This window comes from Pinus tabuliformis, chromosome J (assembly GCF_031772625.1).
Source record: "Pinus tabuliformis cultivar Carrire ecotype Pingquan chromosome J, CPIR1, whole genome shotgun sequence".
Lineage (NCBI taxonomy): Eukaryota > Viridiplantae > Streptophyta > Pinopsida > Pinales > Pinaceae > Pinus > Pinus tabuliformis.
Window position 1 is genome coordinate 358100286 of NC_142295.1, and position 12464 is coordinate 358112749.

The following is a 12464-nucleotide window of genomic DNA, read 5'->3' on the forward strand; positions in this document are numbered from 1 at the left end:
GGATGTTTTTCCCAACATTCAACTTGGAATACATGTCCCATGACCTTGGTTATTATTTTTCCTTTATTAATTTTATTACATGGAATTTTAACCATGGTTGTTACAACAAGTTTGGAAATGTGAGTATAAGTGCAAAGAAGAGGTGGTGCTTAAGCTCAAGGAATGCCTTTTCTTGGGACTCGATCTAGGAAAAATTTTCTTTCGATCTGACCTTGGTAATTTGACTAAAACTCCAAGTGATATGGAATAATCCCAACATGAACCTTTGATAAAAAAAATGTGAGGCCTAATAAACTGTGAAGCTCTGTTAGAGTGGTCAGTGTTGGCCAATCATAAATGACTTAGATCTTATCTGGATCCACATGCACGCCTTGCTAATCTATGATGTAACCCAGATATTGGAACGGACTCATGCCAAAGGTGCATTTCTATACGTTGGTACACAGTTTGTGTTGCCGCAAGGTTTGAAGGACCTGCCGAATGTGTTGCAAGTGCTCTTACCAACTCTTGTTGATGATGATGATGTCATCTAGATAAACAACCACGAATGAGTTAGTGAAGGACTACAATATTCCATCCATCAACATCATAAAAGTAGCAGGGTCATTTGTCAAACAAAAGGGCATCACAAACCATTCAAAAAGGCCTTCCTTGGATTTGAAGGTGGTCTTCCATACATATGTGGGATCTATTGGAACCTATTGATAGCTAGACTTTAGATCGATCTTGCTAAAATACTTGGCACCCTTAAGCTAGTATAGAAGGTCATCAATCCATGGGATTAGATAATTGTTCCTAACAATGATTTTGTTTAGTGCTTGATAATCAATGCAAGGCCTTTAGGTCCCATCTTCTTTTGTATAAGTACAATCAGGCTTCCACGGGGTGAGGAACTTGGTTGGATGTGCCCTTTTTGTAGCAACTCCTGGATCTGTCGCTTGATCTCTTCATTTTCGAAAATGGAGTGATAGTATATCGGTTCAATGGGTAGGGGTGCTCTGGGAGTCATATCGATCAAGTGCTTGACCTGACAGTGCAAGGGTACCCATGTGGGTGATGAGAAGATGTCCTTGTATTCTTCCATGACCTTATCCACCTTTTTCTGTTGTTGGGATGGGGTCCCCTTGGTCAATGTTGTTAAAATATTATAAGTCTCCTCATTTTTAGGAGTGGAGTGCAAGTAGCGTAGGTGAAATAGGAGTCAAGGGGTTTTAGGAAGGTCAAAACACCTTATATTTTGGTATTATTTTGAGATCCACCCATGGTTTGTGGACCATGGTATTATAATAGAGGACATATAAAGAGACTTCCAGAAAGTCTAAGGGGAGATAGAACTTGATGTTATGATATGATTTTGGGTTTTTAATTGTAGATATTTCTGTGTTTTGGGTGAAGCAGAAGGCTACTGCAGTTGAGTGCGCAGAGACCTTGGTAAGCTCGCAGTTGAGTGCACGGTCCCCTGCATCTGTGTGCGTAGTTTTTAGAAAATTTGTAAAAGAAGATCTGAAGTAATAGAGAGATATTTGAAGAAAGTTTGTGTCTGTGTTTATGCACTATGTATTTTCTATATTTACACCCAACTGAATGATATTTATCTGTATTTTATCTTAATTACTCCGCAAATATTCAAATCAATTGTTAGATGTTATTTTAAGCATGATTAGATAGATACATAAAGCTTATAACTTTCTTTAACTGAAAATCATCTAAGTTTCATGAATAAGGGTTCGCAAAGGTTAGATATGAACTAAAAATGTAGAAAGTTCCTTAAACCACATCACATAGCCTTTTGGAAGCAGAAGATTGGTTCTAGCATCCCCCAATACTAGCTTGGGTGACACTACAGCCTACGCTACGCGGGTTGTTGCCAAAAGGGCCGGTAGTGTAGGGTTTTGTTGGCTAGCACAGATAACTCTGAACCTGGGTCCAAGCCCCCTGAAGCCAACAAATTGTTTCTTTGCCAGAACTGGGATCTATCTAAGGGATGTGTGATGTGGCATAAGTGGATACCAACTAAGAAGGAAATTGAAAAGTGGATAGATTGGAAGCTACATGAGTTTGTAGGCTAAGAGAATAGGAATCCATGCTTATCAAAAGAAAAGTGGTTACAAAGGTATCTTTACACATAAGTACATGAAGTGTTCTTTTCATTGTTCCCCTGCAATTTTTATGAGTGGCTGTCCAAATGAGAAGATAACGAACCTACTTGCAACTGTGACGATCCCATTGTGTTGAATCCAGAACTCATCTAACGCCTTGAAATATCTGATTATAAGTTTGTGAGGGCTATTGATTATTGAATTGATAGTATATTGGGTTGTTTCATCAATGGATTTTCAATAGATACATCTGTGTCTTATAGTGAAGTCGCACGATGATTATTCAAGGGTCCGAGAGATAAGTACCTTAAATCGGTAAAAACCTGGATCAAAATGTTTTTATTCGGAAATAAGGTTATGCCTTTACTTTAATGTTTAAGAGAGGTCCAACTGGATCTACGTGAAGTGGAAAATGATTTAGGGTAGATCAAGACAAATTTGTCGAAAGTGAATACAGTCCCTTATTGGGAGATTCTAGAAGTGAAGAAGAGCGAAGTAGCCCTAGTATGCCCAGAGGTGCGGCACAAACTGTAGATCAGGGTACTTCTGAAATTCAACATCCCACCACTCCACCTCCACCTTCTCCTCCACCTCATACACCTACACCTCCACCTCCACCTCCACCTACACCTCCACCTCCACCTCCACCTCCACCTGAACCTCCACCCCACCTCCACTATTTAGTATGGAAAATATGATAAAAATGCTTGTATTCAGGGGTCAGGGATCAGAGGATCCTGAACAGTTTTGGTTCATCACAAAAGATGTGTGGAAAGAAAAACATATAAATGGTGATGATATAAAGAAAGAGCAGCTGGTTACAGTGCTACAGGACAAGGCGCTTACCCAGTATATCATATACAACATGACTCACCCAACTACTTCATTGGCTAATACGAAGGATGTGCTGAATGTGGAATTTATGAAGCCAAAGTCAAAGCTCAGTGTGTGACTGAGATTAAGGAGATTAAGAAAAAGGTTAATGAATCTGTATGCAATATAGATCGGTGACTAAATTTTTTACTAAGTCAAGCTAACCTTCAGATATCAGATGAAAAACATAGGGACTGGTACATAGCTTTGCTATTACCTCACTTAAGATTACTATTATCTCAGCAGAAGATTGGGTCTCAGGCCAAAGCATTGGAAATCGTGATGAAGCTAGAAGCTTCACCGATCCAGGATACAAATGTAGGAGTTTAGTAAATCCAGGCACATCTAGCAAGCCTGCATATGGAGTTGCAGGACCTGAAGAAGGGAAAGGAGGTTAAGAAAGAGACACATTCTAAAGTTTGGTGAACAAAATGAAAGGATGAAGGTCATCATAAGGATTAATGCCCTATATTCCAGGATTATATAGATGCGAGAGGTCCTAACTCACTATAACCATAATCTTCTACTGGATTAAGCACTACTGCAAGTACCTAGTGTAGTATTTTCCAAGTTTCAAGACGACATTCAACCGATAATTTCTCCCTATTACAGAAGTTTATAAAATCTCCAAAGAAATTTTTTTGTAACTTTTGTAAATCAGTTGGTCATGACAAGAAGAATTGTTGAAGCTATGAACTAATGCTGGATAGAACTCCGCTGTATAGGATATAGGTTGAAAACCACGCGCAGAACGACCAAGGCTGACCTACAGCTTGAGGAGGATTTCAAGGGTAGGGATGAGGATGAGGAGGAGCTGGAAGAGGTCGAGGCTAGATAATTTGTTACAACTGCATAGAACCAAGACACTTTGCATGCAAATGTCACAATCCAATGCACCCTTCATGTCAGTACTGCCATCAATTTGATCATGTTATAGAATATTTCTCGATCTTAATAGCGAATATGAAAGAGAAGAAGACCCAATAGCTGACACAAAATATTCAAATGATGAGATCTGAGTTGCACGAAGACGATCCCAGTGTCAACATAGTTACGTGAATCAATGTAGCCACTGGTGAAGACAAGGTCGAAGGAAAACATCTAGAATAAGAGTCATGGTGGTTACAAAGTTGGTGAGAAGAATGCTAGGTTTGATTTACATAAATAAAAAGAGACATTTTTAGAGGCATTAAAGAATGTTATGAGTCCAGGTGCTTCTACATCTCATAACTCGATATCGATAGTCTCGCAAAAGGAGAAACCTGAGAATGCTATTGCAACCCAAGATTCAGATCCCACTGTGTTGAAATCGTTTCTGTAGACCTGTATGAAGTTACTTCAGGATCAAAAGGCAGTAGAGGGACTGCAAGAGCTGATAGATAAATTGCACCGGCAAGGATAAGTCGTTACCAAGATAGCGGGTAGTCAATAAGGTAAACCAAAACAAGAAAATAGCCAGTAGGGAGATGTGTCTGACTAAGTAAATCAGTGATTTCGAAATGGATCAGGTAATCCTTGACTTGGGCTTCGATGTTAATGTACTGCCAAAGCAAACTTGGGAATGTATGAGAAAGCCTAAGTTGCAATGGTCATCAATTTAGCTGTGCATGGAAAATAAGCAGAAGATAATTCCAATGGGGTGCTTACATGGAGCAACTGTAGATATGGAAGGTGCAAGAGAAGTGGCTAATTTCGAAGTTATTGAGATTGCCGATGATAGTAATCCATACCGAATCTTTCTCGGGATTGATTGGGCTTTTGAAATGAATTCAATCATCAACTTAAAGAAGAAAACCATGGTATTTGAGAATAATGAACTTCGACTAATTGTCCCATTGGATCTAGTTGAAGGTGCGCGGTATACAAAACCGAACCGTGACTATTATGAAGATGATGACATTGAGAAAATTTATAAATTAACTACAGGGGAATCAAGATTGGATCAATCTCACTGTAGATGGAAGGATCAGTTGGGAGAAGGGTAGATCCTGCCAATTAGACTCAGATGAAGAGTTAGAAAACTGGAAGAATCAGTTACATGAGGTTTCTACGCTGCAATGCAATCAGCTTACAAAATCGCTACACTGTGTATCCACTGGGGTACATAAGTTACCCTATTATGATGGCTTCGGTGATGTCAATTTATTTCTTGAACCTTTTGAAAGAGATGTACTAAAGGAACATTGGTTCCAGGCCCTAGATCTAGCGTTGAGATCTACACTTGCAAGATGGTAGGGTACACATAGCGAGAATTTTATCATCTCGAAGGAATATCGTCAAATGATGCAATTAAGGTTTGGCTATGCGAACACCTAACTCACTGAAAAATACTCAAGGAAGGATGATCTGCACGAACATCTAGTGCAGTGAACTAAGGCGTGGGGTGAAATACCTCAACCTAGGTGGGTACATATTTTTATTCATACCCTGGATGTTATCTTGAAGAACTGGTATTGAGAAATAGAGCTACAACATGGGACTGCTGACTGGGATGAGATGAAAGAAAGATTCTTTCTCACGTTCAGTTTTAAAGAGGGGTTCACATGCATTGATGAATTACTTTAGGAGATTAAGGTAGAAATCTTCTAAATAGTTGTCGAACCTATCACGTGATTACATCTTCACTGGAGTACACAAATGTAGCATGCTTTAGAATGTTACAAGGTTACAATAGAAGAAGTTGATGAGGATCGACATAATATTAATATCCCCAAATCAGAGGGACAACGTGAAGTTGGGGGACCTAGTGCAGAGATACCTAATATTTGGCATTCGGTGTGCACAAAGTAGGTGAACATTGATTCAAAAGAAGAACCAAAATTTGTGAACATTGGTGACTATTGGGATGAAGATATAGTGGATAAGGTAGTTGAATTACCACATGAATATCAATCCTTATTTCCAACCAAGTTTTCTAACTTGAAGGGGATACTAGGAGATTTCGGGGTAATGGAGATGAATTTAAAATACGATACGAATCCCGTTAAGCAGCACCCATATCGGTTGAACCCAAAATACAAGGAAAAGGTATGAGAGGAACTCGATAAAATGCTCACAACTAGAATAATTGAGCCTATAGAGGAATCCATGTGGGTCAGTCTCATGGTGGTGCAAGAGAAGGAAACAAATGGCGATATCAGGATTTGCGTAGATTTGCGGAAGCTAAACGATGCATGTGCCCATGATCCATTCCCTACACCGTTTACCAATGAATTTCTCGAGAATGTTGGCAGACATGAATCTTACTCATTTATGGATGGATTCTCGGGATACCACCAAAATAAAATCGTGCCGGAGGATAGAAGCAAGACTACCTTCACTATAGAATGGGGGTCATTCTAGTATACAGTTATGCCTTTCGGACTAAAAATTTCCCCTGCAATTTTCTCTAGGGTGGTTGTCGTGACGTTGAAGGAGTTCATTCATAATTTTTTGGAAGTCTACTCCGATGATTGGATAGTGTTTGGGCTAGTTAAGAAGCATGTCTCCAGTCTGCACCCAGTGTTGGGTACCTATAGGAAGTAATAAATCTCCCTGAATTTGAAGAAATGCATTTTTTACGTACCTTACAGATTATTGTTAGGCCACGCCATCTATAAGCAAGGATTATTAGTAGACCTTTCTAAGATTTTTGTGATTATTAATCTAGAGCGCCCTAGGAACATAAAGCAGCTATGCGTAACATTGGGTCATACTAGGCACTATAGGAAGTTTATTAAGGCCTATGCGCAGATTATTGTGCCCATGGAGAAGTTGTTAAAGAAGGATGTTACGTTTTGTCAGGATGATGATTGTCAGAAGAGCTTTGATACTCTGAAGGAGAATATGGTTACAACACCCATCCTAGTATTCCCATATTGGAAGAAGGAGTTTCATGTGCAAGTGGACGCATCTTGCATAGCATTGGGGGACATCCTAACACAACCAGGGGCAGGAGATATTGATCACCTGATTACCTTCGCCAGTCGAAAACTCTCTAAGGCCTAAAGGAACTACTCAACCATAGAGTGTGAAGGTTTGGCCATGGTGTATTCACTACAGAAGTTTAGGTATTGTCTACTAGATGCGCACTTTAAGATGTACACGGACCATTCTGCTTTGAAGTACCTCGTTGTTATATACATATTTGGGCACTGCAACACCAATCACATATGTCCATAAGAAAAGGGCTTCTAAGTCCCTAAAAGTTTTATTTCATACCCTAAAGGAGCAAGGTCAGCTGATTACATCATCTCCCAGAAGTTCTCCATGAAAAACCACTCAGAACTAGTCAAAACAGGACCATACAGACTGTCCAGAGCAAAGGGTGTGATGTATCTCACATGCCACATGCAAAAAGTGCGATGCATACTGGAAAGCCCTTCTGTACGGTGTGATGAGCGAGAGCAAACAAATGGCACAAGCAGTTTGCTAGGTGGAAACCCTGAGAATCTTCTAGAAGCTGCTCATTTGACACTTTCCTCCCTGAATTCACCCAAGGATGAGTAAGAGATCATGAAATATCCAAGTGGAACCAAGAACTATCACAGAGATGTCACTAATCAAAATCCCAGAATTTGACTCACCCCCCTGCAAATATCTATATACGGATCCCTCATCCCAGAGATCCGGGGGTTGGAATTTGGTAATTTCCAAAGAGGTGCTGCTAGTTTCTCTTTGAAGACATTTTTGGGTGATCTTTCTTTGTATGAGGTGAACAGGGCTTTCAAGCTGGGAGGATGGCACTGGGTCAGACCAAGTGGTTTTGATCCTCTCTTCTACTACTTTTATCAATAAAGCTATTTGAGTTTCCTCCATATTATTGCGTATCTCTGGATATTGTGTTGATATATGCATTTGTATGGTCAATATATATCTGATCCTATATTGTTTACAGTGATAGATCTCTATGCTTTGATGGTATTATGCTGTTGTGACTCTACAGGTGCTCTTTGAAGTGGAACAAGTAAGGAAGCAGTGGCAAGATTCTATCAAAGGGGAAAGGAAACAAGCAAGGAGCCAAGCGAAAGACTGAGGTTGGTACTCTCTGCTTCTTTCTCATCTCTCTCTCATAAAGGAAAAACAAGTGACTTTAGTTTGTTTGTTTCTAAGATAGCTACCCGTCTTAGTGGGACTAGCAGTTCTAAATAGACACTAGTTTTCACGGTAACAAAATGGCGACTCCGCTGGGGAGTGATTAGTTTGATTTCTTGTCTCTATTTGTTTGATTCATAAACCACATACAGAGCCTAAAGTTAAGCTAGCTGGCCTTCGAACTACATTTTCTGTGTAAGTGCAAAGTAGATCAACAATGCTTCATTCAATCTCCGGGTTCTTTTATGAACTCAGAAATTTACTTGCAAACATCTTATGTTCCCTAGAGATAGCTCAAGTAACCTCATTAGATCAGCCCCTATACTTTGTATTTACTGACTATCATTAGCTCGGACTAAATCCTTGAAGTAAGCTGCAAACTGTGACCAAAAACCAAGTTAAAGTCTTGTCCCTGGACCATCGCACCTTCTCTTCTTGGCAATCTGGATGCATCACACCTCCTGTGTGCAGTAGGTGAGATGCATCCCTATTTCCCTATGTTACAGCTGCGACGATCAGATAAGACTGTTTATGCCTCCAGATTTTGGTTTTTCTTCATTGTCTTCAGCTTTGCTCAGGAGTTTTGCTATCTGTGATCAGTAGACCACTGTTGAAACCCCCTTCCTTTGCATCATCTAGCCTCCATTGTACAAATATTTGTGAATTTTTTTATGTATTTTTCGCCATTCACAGTTCTCATTTACAAAATAGTAGCTTAATCAAACTGTCATCTTTTGATTTGAAAGTGTCGCAAGTGTCGTTTTCAGTCAAAGGAATGAATCCTTCTCTTTTTGATAGTTGATTACACTGTTACTCTTTTATTTGATCTGAATTAATAGTATTTCAAGTGTCAAAATCAATTTTCAATTCAAAGTCGTAAAGTTTCATCTTGTCTCCTTTTCATTTTTTGAAAAGAAAATCCTTAGTACTGTCGCTTTGAAAGAAGGTATAATTCAGATTTGTACTTATCATTCTTTTTGTTATTCACACATTAAGAAAGCGGAAAAAAAATACATGCATGTGCATTTGCATTTAGACTGCTTGTTGATTTTGATTTAGGGCAGTGCATCTAGTGTGTGCTCTCTACTCTCTGTTGAAAGGATTTTGTTTCTCTTTCCTTAGTAGCTAGGATTTCCATTGCAAAAAAAAAGAAGAGTAAATGACTATTTATCATCTTAGATTGCATATTTAGGAATTGTATATCTACATCATGCAGTGAACCTTAAAGGCAAACTTCTTAAGAAAGATCAACTATAAAATAAATTCAATGAACATAAAAACGCTTTGGAACCTAATGCACAACATCTAGAAGTCTAGGCTAGAGACGTATTCTGGCGTCGTAAAGCCCGGTAACTGTCGCTTTCATCATAGGTTGGGTGATTCCTCCTCTTTGAGATGACAAGTGACAGTATGGACTTGTGCTCCCATGTACTATCGATTATATATTGGGAGACCAAAATAGGCTATATCCTTTATCCTTAGGAAGCCATGTATGCCGCCCTATCGATTGCAATGCACTGAACACAACATTCAGGAAGATTGACTGCTGTACCGTAAAAAGTATTATGCAGTTTTGCAATTGGTTTGGTAATCCCTCTGTCTAGATTTCCAGAGTAGTCTCTTTCGTTCCTTTTCGGAATCCTTAAAGGAAAAGGTCCATCTGAGAACTTGTAACTTCAAGCTCATTAAAAATCGAAGGCGACTAGAGTCATCTTTAGCTTTTTCTCGACTCTTAAAAATTGAAAAAGCAAGTTGTGTCAAAGCGTCTAAAATTTATTTTAATTGGAATAACATCACTGTTCCCTCATTGATCTTATGTTGAGAAAATGGAGTCCACCAACCAAGGATTTTCCCTTGGGGGAAATCCTAGTCCTTTCTCCTCTTGGGGAGATGTTGGTGCACCTCATATGGCCACATTGTCCCTTCCAGGATTGACAATTGGCCTGTTGCTATGGCTTTTCTCGACCTTTGTCATTCAAAACACCGTGATTCCTGAGCAATCGAATCATCAACTAGATGATACTAAAGTTACCCCCAAACCTTCTACTTCGTTTGTTTCTCCCTCTCCTTCTTCCTCTTCGCTGGTGAAGATAGTAAAACTAAAAACCAAGTAACTGAGAAGAATAATAAAGGGAAGGAGAAGAAGAAGAAGGAGCCAACGGCAAAAAGCGGCAACTGTATATTGTCTAGTGAAAATCCACACACTGCACCATCCAAACCTAAATATCCTTGTGTTATTTGCAAAGGGGACCACTATCATGAAGATTTTCCATGCATCCCACGGATCTTAAGAGAGTGGTCTCCCCGCGTTGAGGGAAATGTTCCCCTAGGGCTTTTGGGTTGAAACCCTAGCAGACTGAAAGTTGTCTATATAGAGAAACACACATTCACACAGCCATTATGCTATTATAAGCAAATTCTATGATAAGGGAACGTACCTTAGGTCCTACGTTTGAGAAGGTCCTCAAGGGTCCAAACCCTTCTTCAAGTTCCTCTTGCTCCTTTGTCCTACAAAACAACCAATTCAAAGAACACAACAGTATACGGACAAAAACTTATAAAGAAATCATCTTCATGTTATAAAGAAATGTAGTTAGTTATAAAATATAAACAACCATTCACATATGAATTCTAACATGAATATCATTAACATAAAGAAGATTCATTTCAGGAACCAAGACAGGTGTTTCTTTTATTATAGACAAATATAGTATAGAAAAGGAATATTTTCACCTGAGTCACCTTTTGCTGGCTCCAAGCAAAGCTTCCTTCCAGATTCGTTCAGCCTCAAGCCTTTAACAAACTCCTTCCATGACTTTCTCCATGATGTCACAAGTAATGGATGAACATCAACACACAAGGAAAGAAGGGTTTCCTGTACAAATGGGGGAAGTGCAGAAGGCACAAGGATCTTCAGACCTGGTCAAGGGAAAAATCTCAGCATAATAACCTTTCTCTCTCGTCTCTCCTCCTTTAGGCCTTCCCTTTGAGGTCTTTTTATACCTCTCCCAAAGTAGTTTTTTATTTGGGAGTTGGTTGGGAACAGTTGGGCCACGGACACTAATAGGTGATCAGCAGGTAAAACCCTTGATCTCCGCCTGAAAATAAGGAGTTTTATATTTTTTTAGGTGTTTTAATACATATACGCAGGTTGTGTATATTCCTACCCGCGTATACACGTGTTTAACTCAGGGAAATGTCGCGTATAAGGGATAAAACACTGTTTTTTAAATTTTAGGACCAGGTCTAGAAGGAGGGGTTGCCTTAGTCCATGAGTGCAGCATCACAAACCATAAGAGTGAGATTTGGAGCTATAACATATGCCCCCTAATATATGAGGTCAGAAGGGGTACATGATGGCCGAAATTTATTATGCAAGTACATGGAAAGGAAATCTCTCAAAAACCGAGGAGGACTTCACCAGAATTCAGCCTGCCAAGCAACAAAAGGAGATCAGAAAGAAACATTGTCTGAGGTAGGCATACCCATGCTCAAAAAAAGTAAAGCATGTCCGCATATCAAGTACAAGAAGATCCACTAAGTATACAAGTATAAATGACTGAAAGATACATAATGGATCATCTGATCATGATCGAACAAGTATATGTCTGAATATCACATATAAGACTATCAATGATGCTGAAAGATGCAACGGATCACTAATATCAAAGACTGATCCCAAAAGGTACCAACTGAACATGATGGAATAGGATGGTACTACACTGCAAACTCAGGTGCTAGCATATAGAATGTCGCCATGACTGACTGCAACATATAAGGTGGAGTTGTATCAACTAGCAGCAACAGGAGCAACTGTCAAGTGAACCAATGAATGCTGATACAACCTGAGGTCTTCACCGACCGTCGTGGTACATTTCTAGACCATGGGAATAAATGATTTGAAGTTGACCATGTGAGAAATCGTTTGATTACAGGTCATTGGTGTATACCATTAACAAACGTGAGACTACTCACTGATACTGATAATGAGTGTCAAGGTACCCAATACAATCTAACAAGTGTGAATAGATGAGCTGGAGTCGAACACCTGTAAGAATCTATCGATCAGGAGACAATGATGGTTTCCCACTGTCGATAGCGAAGGATCAGCCACTAATGACTGCAAACCCCAAGGTACTACCCAATGGACTCTAGATCTTTGCCCCAGAGCAATGAGTCGGAGTCGATAGGGAAAGATCTGCTAGAAGGAAGGAATTAAGGCATCCTTCATCAATCTAACACGAGTGTAACCCATAGGCCAATAATGTGGAAGGAATCAGATGAAAGAGATGTAATAACCCAACCGAAGTACATTTCCGGTGTACACAAGATGTAGCTAGCGCATGATAGAAACCCTTTGAACCAACCAATAATGAAAGCTGACACAGAGGCGAGGTATCCACCAATAGGGTCAAATGG